Genomic DNA, 21,126 nt, shown 5'->3' on the forward strand with positions numbered 1-21,126 from the left:
GGGCCAGCCCTGCTTCGCCCGGGTCGCGGGCAGACGCTCGCCGCAGTCGGAGCCTCAGACGCGCGGCGCAGGGGACGGCGCGGGGCCGCTGGAGGCCACAGCTCCGTCGGGAACGGACGACGTCCGCGCTCCAGGGTCCCGGGAGGCCGCGCGGGGGCTGAGCGGTGGGCTTGGCGGAAGAACGTGAGTAGCTACGTGCGCGTCCCGCGGTGACACCCGGTCCTGCTCTGGGGCGACGGCTGGAGCAGGAGGAGGGCACCGGGGGCTGCTGTGTCGTCACTCGGACGCCGGCCCGGGGTTCAGCAGAGCGCCCTCCCGGCTGGCAGCGCCGCGCCGCTCTCTCTGCGGCTGGGCGAACCTGGTGGCCAACTCCCTTCCAAGCCCCAGGCCTCGGACGCGCCCGCGGGCGCCGAGCGGGATGGAGGGGGACGGGCACCCGGGTGGGGATACGCTGAAATGCGGCATCCCTGGCTGGCTCCGGCGGGCCCTTCACCTCCTCCAGTCCGTGGACAACTTCTGCATCCCCGCCCCCGCGCTTTCCGGGCAGCCCTGCCTGGGGTCCCTGGGTGGCCAGTTGGGCCTGGGGAGGGTGCTGGGGCCAGGCACCGCGGCTTCCTCGCCCTGCACATGGGGGGCGCAGGGTGTCACGCCACGGTGCCGGCCCGACCTGGAACGCAGGTGCTGGGCCGGCGCGCACCGGCTAGTGCGCGTCCGGGTCCCCGCGGACACATCTGGGCGTGGGCTTTGTTAGGATGTGCTCACACCTGCGCCGATCGCCGGGCTGGAGGCCGAGCGGACCTGCACTCTTGCCGCCGGGGGGGGGGCGGGGGGGGGAAGGGATAACTCGGGGAATCACGGGGAACGGCAGAGACCGCAAAGGCAGAGGGCTGGGGCTTTCCGGGGGTTTTGTTGGCCCTACAGGTGCGAGTCCTGGGGGTTCCCGCACCCCGCGCAGCCTCCGGGGGCTGGGATTTGTGGGGCTCCCGGTTGGTGGGCCCTGGCAGCAGCTTGGCCCGAGGATGCTGTGCTGAGCCGGGAGTGACTGCCGGCTCCGGAGCATCCGTCTCGCCGCCAGCGCCAGCCATCTGCGCTGTGCGCCGCCCCCGGGCCCCTCCTGGCAGCGCGAGTGGGCGCCGCCGAGAGCTGGTCCCCGACTGCTGGCGGGCTCGGCCGTTCCCGGCCCGCAACTCCCCCGCCCAGAGGAGACCGGGGGTGCCGCGGTCGAGTGAGCCGGGGACTCGTCATCACTCGCGGAGAGGTGTACCCTGGGCAGCAGGCGCCGCCCGAGGGTTCCTCGGGCCCCGCGGCCCCGCTGAGCCGGCCGCTGGCCTTCCCTGCGGATCCCGCCCCTCTCGCCCGCCCCGGGCCCTCGGCCGCATCCTCTGTCCCCCGCACGCTCGGGGGCCGCCCCTGCGCAGCTGCGGGCGCGGAGGGAGGGCGCCCAGCGGTGCTGCGTTCCCTCCACCCAGCCTCTCTCCTGCCCTCCGCGGAGCTGTTTGTCCTAAGAGGGAAATGTTCCTTTCCTTCTCGGTCCCGCATGGTTAACGCGCGGAGATGCAGGTCTGGGAGGCTGGGCCCTTCCTCACCCGAGGCTCTTGCAAAGGGAAGAGATGGAGGCGAGTGTAATGGGGCACGAGGCTCTCGCTCAGCACCTGGAGCTCCCCCTGGGGCTGTCAGGAACGCGGTAGCTACTGAAGGCAGACCTTTGGAGGCTGGGCTGCTGGGTTGGGTCTGCTTTAGGCTACCCATGCCCTGTTATTAAAATATTGGAATAATAGCTCAAGAGGAAAGGAGACCTTCCAGAAGTACTGAAATGGACTTAGTTAAACCACTGGATACTCTCCACTTTCATGGTCATGAGAGTCAACAATTTTTGAGCGCTTCAGATATACCAGGCGCCGTGCAAGGTACATGCATCGTCTCCTTTGATTTACACATGTTATTACCCTATTCTTAAAATTAGGAGACGGAGACTTGAGAGGTCAGGTAACGTTCCCAAGGCCATAAAGCTAGGAAACAGGGGGGGGGGCGGGGGGGGGGGGAACAAAGGTGAGTTTTTGCTCCTATACTTTACCATCCAAAGCTGTGAAAATGGGGTCTTGTGGAGGCTTACCACATTAGTTTACCGGAAGCCTAAACCCGCCAAGTGATCAGGGACATTATAAGCGCATTCAGTTCTGACCCCTGCAGACCTCACAGTAGAAGGCAATATTGTAAATCAGCACATTGTATTGTGGAATAGCCTTTTATTGCCCTCGAATTCCTTTACATGTTCTTTTATTCTTGTTAGCTTTTAAGTGCACTGCTGTTTGCCTAGCCAGTTACAGTCACTGGACTGTTCTTAGTGACCAGATGCGCCTGTGATTACAGAGGGCCTGAGAGGTTCTTGGCACAGCACAATTTTTGAGAAAACTTTTTTTAAGAAAAGACAAACGTTTCCATTTGGCAAACATTCTAGTAGGCTCCCCAGTCCCGAATCTCCTTTGTAAACTCCTTTGACTGCAGATTTACTCCCCAAATTGGATGTTGAATTTGAATAGGACCCTACTATGAAATCTTAGGAAAGCATCCGATATCCTGAGTATTTAACTTACAAAGATGCTGCATATCAACTCATAGAAACAAGAATTTGAACTAAAGTGAGATCAGCTGTTCCTGGAATAGCTTTTAGCAAGTTTGTAATTGTGAACTCATTGTGCATTCTTAATCCTACTGACTCATGGTCTTCTTTCAACCTGCTTTGTACTTTATTGCAGGAAAGTTGCAAAACATTTCACATCATCCAGGAATTTGAGAGCTGTAAGAAAACACTGTATCCAAACGTTTCGGTTTCAGAATGAGTACAATGGGCTGGGAGAGGTCACCCAGGCACGAAGTGGGGGGTTAGTGATGAGGTCTTTGGACTGTCGGCCAGCATCCCGACATGACATTATTTGTCACTGCAGCAGTGACGGTAAATGGAAAGCAAGTCATCTTTGGAAATGGTACTTCCTGTGAGGCTGATGTGACTATGACAGGAATATAAGGGCTGCAGTAAAAGTCCTAAAGGATCGGTTCAAATAGCATTTTTCCTTGTATAAATGGCTGAATATAAATGGAAATGGCAGATAATATATTTGTATGTACAAAGGAGCTGTTTAATGGAATCCCACAGAGTGCTTTTCTGATGAAGAAATACTTCCATTCATTCATTCATTCCTTCATAAATATTTACCGAATAATTTACTGTTCTTGACACGGGAGAAACAGTGGTGAGCAAAATGGAGTTCCTGCCTTCAGACAGATTAGTTCAGTTTTATTTTTATTTATTTTGAGAGAGAGAGTGCGTGCATGCACATGCATGAGCAAGGGGCAGAGAGAGGAGAGAGAATCCCAAGCAGACTCCATGCTGCCATGAAGCCTGACATGGGACTCGATCCCACAAACCGTGAGTGAAATCAAGAGTTAGATGCTCAACTGACTGGGCCACTCAGGTGCCCCCAGGGGAGGTTAGTTCTAATTTTATCATCTATGGTTGCATACATCTGCACACAGATTCTTTTTTTTTTCACATAGGCGTAAGGAACAGAACTTCACTTTCTTCAAGTTCTGGAGTTGGGCATTCTGGCGCTGTTAGATGTCAGCATGGTCAGGTTCTAGTGAGGGCTGTCTTCCGGCTTACAGGAGACCATCTTGCTGCTGGCGCTCAGACACATTTTCCTGGGTGCGTGTGCTCAGAGATCTCTCTTTTCCTTTTCTTGTAAGGACACTGATGCTGTTGGATTAGGACCACATTCTTATTATGTCAGTGAACCTTAATTACCTCCCCAAAGCCTTATCTCTAAATACAGTCACAATTGGGGGTTAGGTCTTTGACTTATGACTTTTGGGGCTCACAGTTTCATCCATGGCAGTCCTGATTTGCTGCCCCATTGGCAGCCTGTGGAGTCTCATCCCCACTTCCAAAGACCAGTTTCCAGCTGAGAAGTCTGGGAACTGGAAGCAAATTTAACTAGAATATAGAGTTCCTATGATATTCTTCTCTAAGAAGTTTTAGTGTTTGCATCCAAACACTGCTTCAGGTCAGCCCTGAACTGCTAAGGTGATTGGCAAAAAGGAAGCGAGTTGAAAATGATTAAAAAATTATTAAATCCCTTGTAGATGTATTTTCCTTCCCCAGCTGAAGGAACCCTGAACCTTTCTGCCAGGTGAGGACAGAGGACCTCTAGGAAAGTGAGGGTCACAAACTGAGCAGCTAACTTTACCCTTCGTCCATCCAGGTAAACGAAAAGCTTCTTTAGTTTTAATAATCTCTCTTGCCATCAGGGCTGAAGCCCCTAAGAATAGGAAAATGTGCCAAAATGAATTGATGAATGGTTTTTTTTTCTACTTAAAATGTGAAGGCAGGGACTACATGATGAAAATACAGGGACAACTCTACCTCCAATATCAGGTTGTCTTTAAATAGGGGAGTGGGGTGCCTGGGAGCTCAGTCAGTTAAGCATCCGACTTTGGCTCAGCTTAAGATCTTGCGGTCTGTGAGTTTCAGCCCCGTATCAGGCTCTGTGCTGACAGCTCCAAGCTTGGAGCCTGCTTTGGATTCTCTTTCTCTCTGCCCCTCCCCCGCTTGCCTTCTGTCTCTCTCACTCTCAAACCATTAAAAACATTAAAAAAGAGATTTAAATGGGAAAGTAAATGTCATAATTTATTGAAAATGTGATGGTTTTGCCAAGTCACTCTTCTTGTGATAGCAGATATAACAAAATTTACTGCTCTAACCTTTTTTAACCATGTAGTTCAGTGGCATTAAATACTTCAAAATGTTATGCCACCAACACCACTGTCCATCTCCAGAACGTTCCTCATCTTCCCAAACTGAAACTCTATCCCCATGAAGCAATAACTATCCATTCCTCCTCCTCCCAGGTCCTGGCAAGGATCATTCTATTTTCTTGTCTCTGAATCGGACCGTCCTAAATACCTCATATGAGTGCGATCATACAGTATGTGTCCTTTTTGTGGCTGGCTTGTTTCACTTAGCATGATGTTTTCAAGGCTCATCCATGTGTCAGAATTTCCTTCCTTTTTGAAAGTTGAATAATATTCTATTGCATGTAATACCACCTTAAAAAATTCATTCATCTATCAGTCATTCTTTTTTAAATTCATTTGTCTGTTGGGCTGTTTCCAGTCTGGGGCTACTGTGAAGAGGCCTGCTATGAGTGCATAAATCCCTTTCGAGTCATTGCTTTGCGTTCCTCTGGGTAAACGCCCAAAAGTGGGATCTCTGGATCATAAGTTCAAGGTCATTGTTTTAAACTTTTGAGGAACCGCCGTACTGTTTTCCACAGCAGATTTACCATTTACATTCTCACCAAGGGAGCCCAGGGTTCTAATGTCTCCATGGATTCACCAACCCTTATTTTCTGTTTTTATTTTTAATGTTTAATATTTATTTATTTTTGAGGGAGAGAGACACACACACAGAGTCTGGGCCGGGAAGGGACACAGAGAGAGCAAGACACAGAATCCGAGGCAGGCTCCAGGCTCTGAGCTGTCAGCAGAGAGCCCAATGTGGGGCTTGAACCCACAAAGTGGGAGATCATGACCTGAGCCGAAGTCGGATGCATATCAGATTGAGCCATCCAGGTGCTCCGATTTTCTGTTTTCTTGGCCATTCTAATGAGTGGAAAGAGCTATAGCTGTTACTCTTTAAAGTTATAAATTAATGTATTATGTATCATGGACAAGGAATTCACAACATTTTCTAATGTATTGGTTTAATTTTTATTAATAAGGAGATGTATGCGTTTAAAAAAATTTTTTTTTGAGAGAGAATGACAGAGCATAAACAGGGCAGGAGCAGAGAGAGGGGGAGACACAGAATCTGAAGCAGGCTCAGGCTTTGAACTGTCAGCACAGAGCCCGATGTGGGGCTCGAACCCACGAACCATGAGATTATGACCTGAGCCAAAGTTGGACACTTAACTGACTGAGCCACCCACCCAGGTGCCCCAGGAGATGTATGGTTTGTAACAAGTACTGACCGACCCCATACTTTGAATAAAGCATGAAATAGATGCTATGGAGCATGGGTGTCTTTGGCCAGGATAAGCCAGCACAGGTGAAGGGCATTCATCTTTGTTTGTTTAAATTTTTTTTTTTTAACATTTATTCATTTTTGAGAGACAGAGACAGATCTCAAGCAGGGGAAGAGGAGACACAGGCTCCAGGCTCTGAGCTGTCAGCACAAAGCCTGATGTGGGGCTCGAACTCACTGACAGTGAGATCAAGACTTGAGCTGAAGTCAGATGCTTAAATGACTGAGCCACTCAGTACCGCTGTTGGTTTGTTTTCCTAATATTGAATTAGAGCATATATGTTTCTAGTGCAACTGGGTGAAGTGGTTTTGCTCTAAGGATAAATGAAATTTTAGTACGATTTTGTTTTAGAGAAAAAAATAACATTAGCATTTTAACCCAGATCAGGAGCAAATTTGCCTCATATCTATCTGCAAATAGATAGGACAATCCTATTGAGGGATGTGCTGGACTTGTGAACTGCGGGTCTGCACTGGGCATTTCTCCCTACCATTGAATCTTCAAAGATGACAGTATAAACCCTCACTACCCAATTATCATTGCTTAGCTGAGCTAATAAAAAAGATGTGGTGTCAACTTAATTGACCTATTTTACTGGCCTACAAGATTGGAATTTCAAATTAGAAAAAGGTAGTTTTGAAAAAAGTCTGATGGAGGGCTTCCCACAAGTGACTGAAAAGCTAGTGAATCTAAGAAATGCCGGTGGTAAAGGGAACAATTTTACGAAGGCTAATGCTCGTCCGCTGTGCTTACTGTCCAAATGGCTTATTCGGTTCAGGAACAAGAGTGACAAATGCGTCTTGTCTTGTGAGCTCTCTGATCTGCTTCCACGATGCCTTGCTTTCAAAGCACTGTTAAACTCACACGAGAGTGGAAAAGATAGTATCAGACGGAAGGAAAATTCTTTTTGTAATTGACCTGTAATAGATATACAACATTTTGTTAGTTTCACATGTACAACATAGTGGTTTGACTTTTGGACACGTTGGAAATTCTTATGAAATGGTGATAGGGCGGGAAAGAACCGTTTGAATATATCATCTGTCTGTCTATTCATGTGTATATTTAAATCTTATGATGTGCATGGTATATTGGTTCAAAGCCCACTGTAACCAGGAAAACATATTCCCAAGGCAATCTGAGGGAATCCTGTAGGAGGTCTTCTACTGTGTAATATGCAGTGAATTCGATTTATCTTTCTCAAGTGGGCTGAGAGCATTCAAAAAATTTGGTATATGTATTCAGTATGTAGTGATCTGTTCTCCAAATTTCAACTTTAAAGCAATTTCATGCCACTTTTAGATGACCTTGACATTTGAACGGCGTGATTTACAACATACATTTTTGACGAACATGACAAGCCCGTGTTGAACGCCATTAGCAGATTCTCTCCAAGGGGAAGAGAAAGGAGAAAAATAAAAAGAGGACTAATCTCCCATTAATTATGCCATGAGGTGAAAGCGGACCGTCGAAAAAGAGTTTCGTCCTAGAGTTTTCTTGGGCTCTGAGGCAGGATGGCTTGCAAGCGAAAGCTGCTGCCTTCCAAAGCCTGTGCGGCCTTTTAGTCCCTCACCTCAATAGAGAGCTGAAGGGACAAAAGTGAACAAAAGAGGCCTGTTTTGCCTGCCCCACTTGCTGGGCTGTTGTCTTGGCCCTTTTCAGCGAAGGAAGAAGGAGGGGGAGCTGGGTCAAAGTTGAAGAACAGTGAAAAGGAATTCAAGCTTCATGTCGAAATTTGAATTATAGCTTCAGTTTGAGTGCCGAGTAGATGAGTGTGAATTGAAATTTTTGAATCTGTGTGAGCTTAAGTGACAGATGGTGTTGGAACAAGGTCCGTAGGGGCTAGATGGCATATCCAAAAAAGTGGCGTGCCCGAGCGAGGCACTCGGTAAACATCGAGTTAACTGACACAAGTTTGAAAACTGTAGGAAGTGCAGTTTGATGCCTTACGCTGCATGAAGACATTGGACTGTGTGAATCCGGGGAGGCCCCTGCGTCTGGCATACACTCAGATCTCCTTGTCCCCTCTAATTGCGTTGCAAATAGTCTTTTTCCCCCCGCTAGTATCTACTGGGGTAAATACAGAAATGCCCAGCTAGCTTCCCATGTAAAATCTCATTACAGGGTTTCGGTATTGACCACCGATTGTTTTGACATATGACAAGGTAGATAAGTCTGTCCTCAATATTGATGAGACAGTGTTTTTTCCCACATGAGTTTATTTGATAAGCGTGATTTCAGCTTTCTGCTTCTAGGGGGGGTCCATCACCGTTCCACTTGCCAGTGAAGTTTTTAACACGGTGCATCGTTGCCCATTCAGTTCAGTAGGCCAGCATCTGATTTAAAGCATTTCTGAAAGAGAAGTTGGCTGTGGGTATAACCAGAATAATAAAACAGCTCCTGGGGGGTCGAGGTTACTGAAATGTAAGTGACATCAAAAATAATTTGGGATAATTCGAAATGCTTCCTGGTGTTCCGTGACACGGTAATTGGAAAGATTTTTGCTGTGGTATCTTTGACCATTCAAATGACTTGATGACATAGTTTTTTGTGTCGATGTTGGTAGCGTGATGGCCAAAAGCCATTTTTTATATCATTTTAATACATTCAAATATTTCTGCTTTTAGAGAAATAACATTGACATGGCAACAACATAAAAAAATAGTAGATATTCAGAGATAATTAAAACAGTAATATAAAAAAGCAAGTTCCCTTCAGAATTGACTGTCATAATTAATTCCATATGTTGTACTTTATATAAATTGTGATACATACTTCATATGTTTCACAAATTTTAAGGTTACTTGCATTTTGATGGTTGGAATAATTTTTTAATATTTTTTAATGTTTAATTATGTATTTTGAGGAAGAGAGAGTGAGCAGGGGAGGGGCAGAGAGAGAGGGAGACAGAGAATTCCAAGCAGGGTCTACAAGCCATCAGCGCAGAGCTCAGCATGGGGCTCGAACTTAAGAACTGTGAGATCATGACCTGAGCCAAAACCAAGAGGTGGATATTAACTAACTGAGCCACTCAGGTGCCCCTAGTTGGAATAGGGATTTTAAAATTCTATGGCTATTTGTGTCTAGTAACAGTTACCTAGATGCCAATTTAGAGTGGAAGGTAAAATATATCAAGGGTTGATTGCTGTCCTAGGACCATAAAGGGACCCATTAAGCAGCAGGGAGTCAGTGAGTTCATGGTCTGATTCGTTTGTTGTTACTGGGGCTGGAGGAGCCAAGATCAGGGCGGGTGACAGATTCAGAGGGTGGGGAGGCTCAGGCGGGTAATGAGACATCCTGGAGAAGTGTCCTACAGCCCAAGGTCCCAGAGAGATTTTAAATAATGAGGCGAGAGAGGAAAGAGCCCCATGATAAAGGTAATAACTTGAAATCTGAAAGAAAGAGAAAGGGACATAAAAGTGTTTGTGGTGATGTCTTGATGAATGAAGAATAGTCTCCATTTCATAGCATCCAATAGGAAATACTTTAAAGAGATATTTTCTGGTGGTACTTCAGGTCATTGAAATCGCTTGACATCATGAAATAGAAATAACGTACAAATCACGCCACAAAAATGAAATATGATAATACCCATGCATTGAAAAAACCTGCATCGAGAGGAACTTGCGAAGAGTTGAAGCTGGTACTTATTCAACATAACAGGAAAATTCTTAGATCATCTCACCTCTCCAGCTGTTTTGTGCTTTTACATACCAATGGCCCCAGCTTGAGAAAATCAGAGATACAAAAATGTGAAGTTGCCAAGCACATTTGGGATGATTATTCATGTTAAACAGGATTTTTTGCTTTGTACAAGGTTTATATGAGCTAGTAATTCAGCAAAGTTCATTTCAGGAGCAGCTTTTCAGGGATCTCAGAGTAGAAAGATTATTCCATCTCCTGAAAGAGCAAGGTGTAATTGACACCAAGTGAAACCCACTCAAATATGGCTAAATAAAAATCCGGAAAGAGGTGGACAGGTGGTAAATGAAGAGAAGTACCTCGCTTGTATGAAAATACTTGATATTTGCTACAGATAACATTAAGAGACCAAGTCTCCTTTGATAAAGGGAAGCAGATAACAAAATACTCATCCAGGCAATAAAGGCATTTTGGCCTTGCTTAGAGAGCTCAGTTCTGTCAGCTTTCTCCAGGTGTCTGTGGAAATCCAGACCCCGTCTGTTCCATTAGGAGTCCGAGCTGTGTTTTCTGTTGTGCATGGTGGTATGTCTGGAAGAGTCCCCATATTTGATGAATGAGTGACAAGAATGAATGACCGAGTACATGAATATTGCAAAATGTCAAGAGAATTTTTATTTTGTCAATGAAAATTGGGAAATTTTGTCCTCGGACCCAGTTTGAAGATACAGATGATGTCTAGACCACAGGAAATCAAACATTCTTAATTTCAGGCCTGGATTCTATGATTGTAATTTGTTTCCTGGTTCTATATTAGGCACTCCGAGCAGGCAGGTGAAACCATTCAATCCAGAAGGGTACCACTTTGTAAATTGCCACCATGGAGCCCTAAGAGACATCTTGGTGACCCTGAAGAGTTGCTCTGTAATTTTCTACCGTTGCTCGTGGCAGAGGATTCCAGATCTGCACAGGCCTTTCCTTTCCCTTCAGAGGATGAAGCTGGTGCTTGTCACCTCCCGCTGGAGGTCTCTGGGTGGCTGCACACTGGTTAAGTGAAGCACTTTCTAGGATTGCTTTCTGCCATCCGAATGTGAAGAAATCAGAAGCGGGGCACACATGACGGAGATGAAAAGTGCGACGCCCGGCGTGTGAACCGGACCAGAAGCTCGCAGGCTGCGACTTTGGAAGCCAACCTTCCCTCCCTTCCGGTGGGCCATGAACCGCTCTTACCTGCTGTGTTCTGTGTTTTCCTGGATGTGCACAGACTTCCGGCATGGTCTCCCCCAACCAGTTCGTGGATTGTATAGGGACATATAGGGACTGGGTGCAAGGCAGTGGTGCTGTGTTTGAGAGACACATAGAGAAAAAATTTATATGAAATGCATAATTCAAGTTTGAGAAGTACCAGGCTACACTGCGAAGACTAAGAAACCTCAGTGTCCTGTACAGCTTTGGAAAAGGGGCTGAAGGGCGTTTCCTTACTTAACTAGAAACTGAGGATGAAACTCAAACTTTCTCCTCATCCAACCCTGCCTCCTAGGAGGGCATAACTATGACAAATCAAGATAAAAACGGATGTACTGATAGAAGGTTGGCATCAGTCTATGTTCTTTTTAGGTAAAAGGCATTTGCCTTTTGTTCCCCAGAATATTCTGACAAAATCTGTGTGTCAGAGAGCTGTGTCTCTGACATCCTTAGCAATAGTTCTGTCTGCTTGATCCTGAACACAAGAAAGGGTCTCACACTGCAATCTGAGAGACTGATACCCTTTCTAGTGTGCCTGGTGGGACTGTTTTCAAAATCCAGAAACTACATTCTTAACTGTCAATGAATAATAATAACATATATGTGAAAGATCAAGCCAATGTGTGAAACAGGGTGTAAATTCAGTGAATATTTTTTTTCCAGTTGTATTCAGTAGTCTTCTTAAATCTAATTGTGTTTTATTTCAAGCCATAGCCTATTCATAATTTTCAAGAGGACACTCAGTAATCTTTTGTGTCAGCCATGACTAACTAGCAACCCCACAAGTCAATAAAGCATGAAACCATTTTAATATATTAAATTCACCAGCTCACAGACAGCATATGCTTAGAGGTTTGATACAGAGAAACACACACCGTGATGCTTGTGAGCAGGCTTGTGTATATACCATTGTTTGTATTTATTCTGTTCCCTTGGACCTCAGAGGAGAGATTGGTGCTTAAAGATAGCAGCCACACAGGCACTACAGAAGACAGTATGGAAGTTCCTCAAAAAATTAAGACTAAAACTGCATTTGATCCAGCAACCCCCTTTTTTTTGGTCACACAGACGCCATTTAGGACTCCACCATTATTTTAAATAATGGTACTTTTCTGGATTGAATGATTTCACCTGCCTGCTCGAGTGCCTAATTTAAAACCAGGAAGTGGGGCGTCTGGATGGCATAGTTGGTCAGGTTAAGCATCTGACTCTTGATTTTGGCTCAGGTCATGATCTCAGGGGTGTGAGATCAAGTCCTGTGTCCAGCTCTGCGCTGAGCATGGAGGCGGCTTACGATTCTCTCTCCATCTCTCTCTGTCCTCCCTTGCTCTCTCTTTTTCTCTCTCTCTCAAAAATAAATTAATGAAATAAAACCAGGAAGCAAATCACAACCATACTGAATCCAGGCCTGAAATGATGAAAACGGGATTATTGAAGAGATTTCTGCACTCCCATGCCCAGCCCACTGGAGCATTATTCACAGTAGCTAAGATATGGAAATGGTATAAGAGTCCATCAACAGGTGAATGGATAAAGAAGATGTGGTATATCTGTACAATGGAATATTATTTAGCCACAATAAAGAAGGAAATTTGTGGCAATGTAGAAGAACCTGGAGGGCATTATGCCGAGTGAAATAAATCAGAGAAAGACAACTATTGCATGACCTCACTTATATGTGGAATCTAAAATAAAGTCAGACTCTTAGAAACAGAGGGTAGAAAGTGGTTGCCCAGGGCTGGAAGGTGGGGGCAGTAGAATGGGTTGGTAAAAGGGCACAAATTTTCAGCTATAAGGTAAATAATGTCTGAGAATTTAATGCATAACATTGGTGACTACTATTGATAACATGGTGTTGTATAATTAAAATTTATTAAGGTAGTAGAACTTAAATGTCCTCACCAAAAAAAAAAAAAATGAAGTGATGGATGTGTTGATTCACTAGATGGGCGGATCCTTCCACAGTCTATATGTGTATCAGATCACCACATGTTTATTTAAATAGCTTACACTTTTATTTGTAATTTATACCTCAATAAAGCTAAAAAAAATAATAGTTTTCTTTGATCTGAGTGTAGATACAGAGCTTTAGAAATGGGGATGTGTCACGAGTTGAATTGTGTGTCCCACCCAACCCCCCTGAACAAATTCAGATGTTGAAGCCCTAATCCTCTGGACCTCAGAGGTTGACCTTATATGGAGTTAAGGTCTTTACAGCTAAAATGAGGTCATTACAGTGGGCCACAGTGGGCCATAATTCAATATGCCTGGTGTCTTTATAAAAGAGGAAAGTTGGAGACAGGCACAGTGGGAGAACACCACGTGAAGACAAAGTGGAGTTCTCCAAGCCAAGAAATGCCCAAGATGGCCAGCAAACCACCGGAACCCCGGGGAGAGGCATGTACAGATTCTCCCATGTGGTTCTCAGTAGGAACTAACGCTGCCGACACCTTGCCCTTGGACTGCTATCCCCCAAACCTGTGAGACAATGCATTCCTGTTGTTTAAGCCTCCCAGTCCATGATGCTTTTTTATGGAAGCCATAGAAAACCAGTACAGAATGCAATGAAAGGTCTCCTATTTCTAAGCCTGTCCCTTACAAAAAAAGAAAGGGTGAAAATAGAGCTCCCTGCCACATCTCTATGTTTGTATGTCCCTGTCTCTGTCTATATATCAGTATATTTATATCTATCAGTGTCTACTTTGTGTACCAGAGAAGTATGTTTATGTAAGTCAGTTACTTAGTCTCTACACCTTGAGTTAAAGCACAGAAATACTGGGAGTGGGTAGGGAGGGTATTTGTTTTATTAAATGGACAGGGGTAGGCAGTTGGTAGTTTAATCAGTTGATTACTCTTTTTGATTGTAATCAAGTCGACTCCAACTTTGCTGCCTTTCTCATGGGTAGATTGTTGTCAGTTGGGATCTTAGGGGGGTATGTTTTGTTAAAGGCTCTATTGCTCCTGGCCGATCAGATGTCTTTTGATTTGGAAAATGGTGTGCTTGTGGATCTTTCCTCCTGCTGAGGGAAGTGAAGCCTTGGGTGAACTGCCTGGCTAGTTGGTGTGAATGTGGGTGCAGTGGGACAGGTTGAAGGCGGGCACTGAGGCAGCAGCTCTGACTCTTTTCAGGCAGCACCACTGTCTGTTCAGAGATGCAGGGTTGCCAAGTGCTTTTAATCAACTCGAATGTTGGTTTGAATTAATTGGAAACTCCAAAACCATTTTAGTTGGTCCCTAATGATGTCTGCCCACTTAGTATGAATTTCTGTTCGGTTTCACTGGAGACAGCTTCGTCTGTCTTAGAATGTAAGCTTCTTCCAGGAAATGTCCTATCGAAGTTACATGTAGGGTGTTTAATGAGCCGCCACACCCCAAAAAAGGGCCCGACTGTTTTAAATAAGAACAAGGAGATGATTTGGTAGGTAGGTTCTTGGAATGAGCGCCTCGGACTTTCCAACTCTGAGTTTGCATGACTCATCGATTATGATTTATTTATTTATTTGTTTGTTTATTTATTTATTATGTCTTTCATTGATTCCGTTTTAATATATAAGCCATTTGCCAATTTGAGGTTTCCTCTGGTGATAATGTTCCTCCTTTGCTGCGGACTCCACTTTATTTATGATCCTGCCAGGAGAGACTAATGAAAACCCACCAGTATCTAGCAGGAAATAACTTGGAATCACGGCCGTTTTAATTTTGTGGATCTTGACAGCTTCCCTTTACCGTGCAAGGCAGTGAGGCACAAAATGACGGGGTGAAGTGTCCAAGGCCCTAGACATGAGCAGGGATCAAGCAGTAGTTTCTTTCTGAAAACCACTCTCAGTACAAACCCTTTAGATGTTGTAAATATCTGTCATAGGGGCGTCTGGGGGGCTCAGTCAATTAAGCGTCTGACTTCGGCTCAGGTCATAATCTCACAGTTGGTGAATTTGAGCCTGGTGTCGGGCTCTGTGCTGACAGCTCAGAGCCTGGGGCCTGCTTTGGATTCTGTATCTCCCTCTCCTTCTGCCTGTTTCCTGCTCGCATTCTGTCTCTCTCTCTCAAAAATAAATAAACATTAAAAACTTAAAAAACATCTGCTTTAAGACAATTTTGTGACGATTGTTTGCAAGGTTTGTGGGAACTATTGTAACATTAGGTGTTGACCCAAATTCGTTTGCAAACTTGGGAGCCAGCAACGCCAGTTTCAGAATAGATGACCAGCTTTAGGTCCATTTTGTGATTTTTGACTTGTGAGTCTGGCTTTCCTTACATCAAACTCACACTGAGAAATTTCCAATGCTGGTCAAGCCGAATCCGTCGCAGGAAAGCAGTCGCTGCCACGGACAATGGAAACGGGCCCTGCCGGGGTCATGGTTGAAGCATGAATTCGAGCCTCCTCCCATCTCGTTGGCACAGTCGGGAGTGGGGCCAGTGATGAATATGCATGTGTCCCACACCTGTGACCGAGGGCTCCTCTGGCAGGGAGTAGCAGGGGATCAGTTACTTGAAATGGACAACTCGCGGCAGCTGCTGTCTGTGGCCGGCGGGCTCCCTGCCCTGCGCTGACAGCTGCGGGGCACATCCTGCCTTCATGCCACCTCAGCCACCTCCACCCCAGAGAAGGGCTGAGCCTGCTCATCGCCGGGCATTTCTTTGTGGGCAGTTGGCTCCTGAGATGGGGCAGCTAGAGGTCTCTCTGGACTTTAGGAGATGAGGTCCCAGGGATGTTACAACTTTCCTACCAACCAGTAACACGAATTCACAACACTAATTGATTGCTTAACTATAGGGAGCACCTTCCATGAAGTTTCTCCTCTCATCCTTACAATAACCCTTAATGTTTGAGGCCAGCACTTTTTTTTTTGGTAAAGAGCAGAGAATAAATATTTTAGACTTTGAAGGTCATGTCATCCTTCTCCAAACAGTCATAGACGATATGTAAATGAAAGGGTGCTTTCGTGCTTTCCTAAAGCTTTCTTTACGAAATACACTGTGGCCAGGTTTGGCCTGTGGGTCACAGTTTGCCCACCCCTACTTTATGTGACTCTGCCCATTTTATAGATAAGGGAACTGAGGCTTAGGGAGTTTAAGGAAGGGGTCAAAATAGCACAGCTGTTACGTTGCACAACTGGGATTCTAACCCAAGGGGTCTGAGCCCTATCCCTTAGTCTTGACCCCAATGAGCTGCTGTGATCCTGCCGTGAGAAATGACAAGAAGCGGAATTTTAGTTTCCACATGCTGTGACTTACAGATTATGACCCAAACACCTAAGAGAGACTTTTGTTTACCTTAGAAATGATGTATAGGATGCAGTGCCTGTGTGGCTCAGTCAGCTGAGCGTTGGATTTCAGCTCAGGTCATAATCTCATGGCTCATGAGTTTGAGCCCCGTGTTGGGCTCTGTGCTGACAGACCCTGGAGCATACTTCCGATTCTGTGTCTCCCTCTCCCTTAGCCTCTCCCTCACTCACACTCTGTCTCCTTCTCTCTCTCCAAAATAAATAATCATAAGAAAAAAAAAAAAAAGAAATGATATATAACAGGGGCACCTGCGTGGCTCAGTTGGTTAAGTATTCTACTTCGGCCCAGGTCATGATCTCATGGTTTATGGGTTCGTGCCCTGCATGGGGCTCTGTGCTGGCAGCATAGAGCCTGCTTGGGGTTCTCTTTCTTCCACTCTTTCTGCCCCTCCCCAGCTCTCACTCCCTCTCTTAAAATAAATAAGTAAATTTTTTAAAAAAGAAAAAAATGATGTGTAGTGAAGAGTATCAGTCCATGTCCTCAAGATGCTGTTTAGGTAAATGTCAATTGTTTAATCTATAGGACATTCAAATAATGGGACCACATCCTTGAATAATGAATAAAGCTTTTAAGATTCTCCCAGGAACCTGATATTGTGGCCATTTTCATCAATAGGATTGCAGAAGGAAAAGTACTCTAATTAAAAAAAATGTAAATTATTACTTTTTATAATTTGCTTACACATTGATGGCCCATGCTTTGGCATAGTCTCCCGAGAAGGATTTTTTTTTTTTTGAGAGAATACGTGGGAGCAAGGGAGGAGGGTAGAGGGAGAGTGGGAGAGAGGATCTTAAGCAGGCTCCGTGCTGATTACAGGGCTCTATCCCACAATCCCAGGAGCATGACCTGAGCCGAAATCAAGAGTTGTCACTCAGCTGACTGAGCCACCCAGGTGCCCCATGAGTTTGATTCTCACAAAAACAAGTTATGCAGAGGCATTTCTTCCGCATTTAATATAAAACCTTTGAATGAGAATTTTAAGCAGTTTTGGTTTTCTGGGATGGACAGCCCCTTTTGTGTTTTATTTCCATGGTAACAGTTAAGCTTCTACTTGAGAACCACACACATACAAGATAACCATCCAGGGGACATTGTTGGGCGTCCCCGTAGGGAATCTGCAGGCATCATGGTGTCGAGCTCGCCCCTGATGTAGAATCGCACAGGCTTGCCGGTGGTTTCATCCAGCCGCTCTGTTTAAAGGCTGAAGGTTCTCAGAAGGACTGGAGTTAAGAAACATTTAGTTTTAGGCTGCAGGTCAGCAAACACAAGATGCCATGACCCGCCAGCCTTTGAAGCCGTTCCCAGAACACCATAAAGATTTCCAGAACTCACAGTTCCTGACCTCTGGGTGAGTGAAATTTTAGGACGTCTGAGCCTGGCAAAATGGAGGCTTCATGTGCGTTAACATTGTTGCTGGTACTTTGTTTGAGGGAAACTCAAAATGGAGCCACTCCCTAGTGGAGAAATCAGAGAAAAGGAAACTCTCATGGGGAGGTAACCCTAGTCTTTCTTTGGAAATCTGAAGTCTTTGAATTTAAGTGAGCCTTTATTCATCACTAACAAAGCGGAGAGAGGAATAAAACCCAACTAGGGAAAAGTTGACTGTGTGTTTGTGTGAAGTGGTTACTGTGAATTCATTGGTTTAGCAAATTACAAAGGGCATGGTCGATAAATATGGAAACACATTTTCTGTTGAATCGTTTCCTAGAAAAGATAGTCCTAGGCTTTGTTCATTCAGTTAAAAAAGATGTAGCCCAAATTAAAAGAAAAATGGAATTATGGTACTATAGACAACTTTTTGGTTTTCGTGACATTTGATTTTTACAGCGGAATTGAGGTGTAACATACATGTGATAAAGTTTCCCCATGGGAAGGATACAATTCAGTGATTTTTGTGAACTTAAATTTATAAACTGTGCAGTTGTAGTAAACAGATTTCAAGATCACCTCTAAGAGTCTCTCCCGGGTACATAACCTATGTGATACCCGCCTTTAAATGTGCCCGGTACCGTGAATATGCTGGAATGGAACTCCCATTATCAGGGAGTAACGTATTACACAGCAAAGGTGAAGCGATTCTGCAGATGTAATTAAGGTTCTCAAGCCACTCGATTCTGAGTTATTGGAAAGGGAGAGGATCTTGGCTGGCCTGCATAGACCCTTAAAAGGGGACAGTTATGTGAGAGACACAATCCCTCCGTCCCGAAGAGGCTTCCATCCATGCTGTGAAGTACTTATAGAAAGGGTGGCCATTGTCCTTCAACCACGAGGAACTGAGTTCTGCCAATAGCCCGAATGACCTTGGAGGAGGACCCCAGGTTCCTGATGAGAAGCACCCTGACCAACACCTTGATAAACTCATTTTGGCCATAATGAGACTTCTGATCTGTGAGAAACTGTGAGATCATCAATATGTGTTGAGGCTCTGAGTCTGTGGTAACCTGTTGCGAACCATAAGCAGCTCATATAGCAACTGTTCCCAAAAGCCTGTTTTGAATGTTTCCATCACCCACCCGCCCCCCACCCAAATTTCCTCCGGGCCCTGTGGGCTCAGACTGCTCTTCCACTCTCAGACAACCACTAATCAGCTTTCTGTCTCAACAGATGTGTATTTTCTGGACATTTCACATTAATGGAATCATACAATATGGGACCTTTTGAGCCTGGCTTCTGTCATTTGGTAGAATGCTAAGACATTCTGCTGCCTGCAGGCCTCCACTGTTTCTGATGAGGAGTCACAGATCACTTGAATTGTTTCTCTCTAGGTAGTGAGTCATTTTCTCTTGCATTCAGGATTTTTTTCTTTGCCTTTGATTATCAAAGGTTTGACCATGATGTACCTAGACATGGATCTCTTTATGTTTATTTATGGTTCATAGAATTTGTTTTTTTTTAATTTCTTTTAATGTTTATTTTTGAGAGAGAGAGAGAGAGAGAGAGAGAGAGAGAGAGAAGGAGAGAGAGAGACAGAGTGTGAGTGTAGGAGGGGCAGAGAGAGAGGGAGACACAGAACCTGAAGCAGGCTCCAGGCTCTGAGCTGTCATCACAGAGCCCCATGCAAGGGCTCGAACTCATAGACCACAAGATCAGGACCTGAACCAAAGTCGGACCCTCAACCAACTGAGCCAGCCAGGTGCTCCGGAACTTGATGTGTACATTGATGTTTCATCAAAGTTGGGATGTTTGGGGTTATTATTTCTCCAGATATTTTTTTCCTGCCTCTTTTATTCCTCCTCTTGTCTCCTTTGGGACTGTCGTTGTGCTTATGTCAGTGTGCTCGATGTTGTCCCACAAACCTTGGAGACTGCTTAATTTTCTTCATCCTTTTTTCTGTTCTTCAGTTGGAATCATATATACTGATCTGGTTTAGTTCACTGATTCTCTTCTGCCTTCTCACCTTGGCTATGAGGACCTCATATGAGTTTCCATTTTAGATATTAAACTTTTCAAATCACAAATTTCCCTTTTGATTACACACACACACACACACACACACACACACACATACACACACATATAATTCCAGTCATTTTATTGAGGTTCTCAATTGGTGGATTAATTGTCATCATGTTTTCCTTTAATTGTTTAAATTTCTTCAGATTTTGAGCATATTTATAATAGCTGCATTTGAAGTCTTTGCTAAGTCCAACTTTTAGGACCACTCAGCGACGTTTTCTATTGCTAGTCTCCCCACCCCACCCCGCCTTGTAAGGATCATACTTTCTTTTTCCCTTTTCTCTTATTTTGTTGTTGTTGAATACTGGCATAAAAAATTTTTTTTTAATGTTTATTTGTTTCTGAGAGAGAGACAGAGCACAAGTGGGGGAGGAGCATAGAGGGAGGGAGACACAGAATCCAAAGCAGGAGCCAGGTTCTGAGCTGTCAGCACAAGGCCCCATGCGGGGCTCAAACCCACAAACTGCAAGGTCATGACCTGAGCCAGAGTTGGACGCTTAACCGACTGAGCCACCCAGGCGCCCCACTGACATTCTAGATAGGTAGTAGCAAACATGAAATCTGCCTTTTTCCCCATGAGGGATGTGTAGTTATCGTTTATTTGTTCAGTAGCGTATTTTTACTAAAACTGTGGAATGTCTCACCAGCAATGTGCAACTGCTGATGTCTCCACTCAATTTTATTTTATTTTTAAAGAAATTTTTAGCCTAGCCTCTTGGGGTTTGCTCATGGGTCTACATCGCTTAGTGGTCAGCCAGTGATTGAACAGAAAATGTGCTTAAACACCTCCAGATAATAAGGCGTTGCTGCCACTGGGTTTATGTGTGCCTGGGGAATGCATTCAAACCTCAGACCATTTTCAGATCTTCCCCCAGTGTTTACAGTCTGCTGGACTCTCTTGTGTCTGCCGTGCAGGTGTGCACACTGCACTGGCCATGGTTGTGTGGCTGGTTTGGGCCCCTCTGGCCTCTCCTTTGCATTTATTTGCACAGCCTCATCGACCCGATCAATGAGAAGAACTTTTTCTAGCCCCCAGTATGTCTGGTTCACCTACTGAACTCCCTGTTAAATCCCTGGTTAGTCTACCAGTTCTGTGCGCTGAATGGGATGTGAACCCCAGGCCATCCAAACTCCCAGGATACCTGTTTGTGTTCCAGTAAGAACTTCCACTTTCATTGTGAATGTTTCTATTGAGGAGTCCCCTCTGGCGGGAGCTGTGAAGCTGTTGGGTTTTGCTGTTCTTCTTGCCCTGGCTGAATGAGTACTGTGACGGCAAGACCAGGGTGGGAACTGGGGGGCATGTGGTGGTGCCAGGGGCAGGCAGAAATACTGCCACAGACTCACTGCTTTGCCCCTGAGTTTGGTCGCTTGTTAGGAATAAGTGCTCGGATTGTTGATGCCTTGGTCAATTTCTGGAGCA

The 21,126-nt window shown here is 45.3% G+C and overlaps 1 protein-coding gene across 18 annotated transcripts in view; it reads left to right on the plus strand.

Annotated features, from left to right (window-relative positions):
- The first annotated feature begins 24 nt into the window (after window positions 1-24).
- NRCAM (neuronal cell adhesion molecule) overlaps window positions 25-21,126 on the plus strand; it is a 282,358-nt gene continuing 261,256 nt past the window's right edge. For all 18 annotated transcript variants that reach the window (XM_029926953.1, XM_029926994.1, XM_029926962.1 and 15 more), the window contains exon 1: window positions 25-183. The gene's annotated coding sequence lies outside the window, so the exon portion shown is untranslated. The remainder of the gene's footprint in view (window positions 184-21,126) is intronic.

The sequence above is a fragment of the Suricata suricatta genome, chromosome 2, assembly GCF_006229205.1.
Source record: "Suricata suricatta isolate VVHF042 chromosome 2, meerkat_22Aug2017_6uvM2_HiC, whole genome shotgun sequence".
Lineage (NCBI taxonomy): Eukaryota > Metazoa > Chordata > Mammalia > Carnivora > Herpestidae > Suricata > Suricata suricatta.